We start from the raw sequence: 1,815 nt of genomic DNA, 5'->3' as shown, positions 1-1,815 counted from the left end.
TCTTACTATTGACCCTGGCTTTAAGCCTTTGATTTGAATAAGAAGGTCTTCTTTCTGATGGAATGATTCTTGCTTCTAGCTTAGGGAAGCCTGTTTACTTAGACATCTCGAGATGGGGAATTATTAATGTAATTTAGTGGAACCTCTTTTCTGCGGGTGAAGGCACTTTGGGAAACCTTAGCTCCTGGGATTACAGGAGCTATAGATTTGAATTCCCTCTTTCAAGCTTCCGGCAGAGTTAGCAAAGGTACAGACAGTCCGATCTAGCCAGTGAGCCGCATGTCCGCTTTCGATTCAATGTCTTTCTTCACACCCGGCAAACTCTGCAACGGAATGCTGCTATTTCTGAGGGATAGGTTAGGTAGGGTTCAGACGTCCATACGATCGAATGCGGTTCCTGTCAGTGAAAAAAGGGGGCTTAAAAGCGGAGTGGTTATAGGTATTCGATGGCGGTTTCTTCCTTATCCTTTCTAGCCAGTGACATTCCTTCTACAACAAGCGATCCAGTTCCAGTCTATTCATTTCCAGTTGGAGTAGCTTCTCTCTTCTCGTGGTAAGCCCTTTCCTTTTCATGTGTAGCCTAGTCTCTGTGCGTGGATATCTTCTACTATGAAAAGAGCGCATTCGAGGCATGAATCCTCTTCCACTTCAAGGCCCGGTAAGGTATTGAGAAGGGATCGCCTTTTCTCTCCTATAAATCTTCTTTGCACGAGCTTCTGTAAGCCCCGAAACATACTCCAATTACATGTGTTAAGCATCGTGCGTCTTATAGGACCGTGTAAAGCTAGGTCGAGCTTCATAGGAAAGTCCGCTCGGTGGTAGCATGAAATCGGATAACCAAGGTAATCAGACTTGGGATTTGACCCTCAGACATGATAGGTCGACCGCATGTATGAATGAGTCGACATGGCAAGCAAAACTCTGAAACTTTGTAAAAACCCTTTTGTACGTGGCCCTTTCAGGTTCGTTCATAGGAGGTGTAACGCATAAGGGAAAGTACTCTCTGGGCTTGGATACAGTTATTTTATTTATTTACCCGGTTCGGTAAGAAATGCTTTTTTTTAGCAAATAGAAGATTTGAATGCCACATGGGCGGGTTCCATCTGATAGTAGATCCTATCCATACAAGGTCGTGCAAGTCGTCTTTTTCTTCTTTTCTTCCATGATTTTATTCACGAAATCCTATATAGATAGCTTCCCCTACTTTTAAGAGGGAATATTCCACTGACCATGTCACAAAGCAATCGCTGAATTCACTCTTCTGGCTTCTGCCATTGAAGCAATCCCGAGATTTTCAAATATCTAGTTTGAATGCGAGTTCGCCGACTACTGGATTACGCCTACCATCATGCCTCTGATCTACGACCACCCTTTCTTCCAACTTCAAAAGTAAAAGTAATATTTTGAACCCCAACGTTTATGGGCATAGGTTTCGTTTGTCGTTGGGGCAACCCATTAATGTAACGCTTTTCCTTTTTTCGGTTGAACGGCTAGTCTTCGGTTCTCTGGAGTATGTTTGTTCGTACCATTGATCCTATGCGTATTACTTATAGTCAACTGGAGGCTCGACACCTTTATTTGAATAAAGGAACGGAGTCAGAACCGGCTTTTCTCTTCGTGTTCCGCAGGCGCTCAACGTCTAATCACCGTGTCCGCTTGGGCTGGGTATGATGGGTTTCCTTAGTTGGATTGGTCTCTGCTAGGTCATCTAGCCTACAGGTTTCCGCTTCTAGCCTTCCCTTCGACTAGTTGTCTGTCGCCTCTATTCCTTCTCTCCTTTACACGAAACTTCTTAAAAAAAGAATTTCATCTGTT

The sequence above is a fragment of the Arachis duranensis genome, unplaced genomic scaffold (assembly GCF_000817695.3).
Source record: "Arachis duranensis cultivar V14167 unplaced genomic scaffold, aradu.V14167.gnm2.J7QH unplaced_Scaffold_73323, whole genome shotgun sequence".
Lineage (NCBI taxonomy): Eukaryota > Viridiplantae > Streptophyta > Magnoliopsida > Fabales > Fabaceae > Arachis > Arachis duranensis.
Note: the sequence above shows the minus strand (reverse complement) of the source record.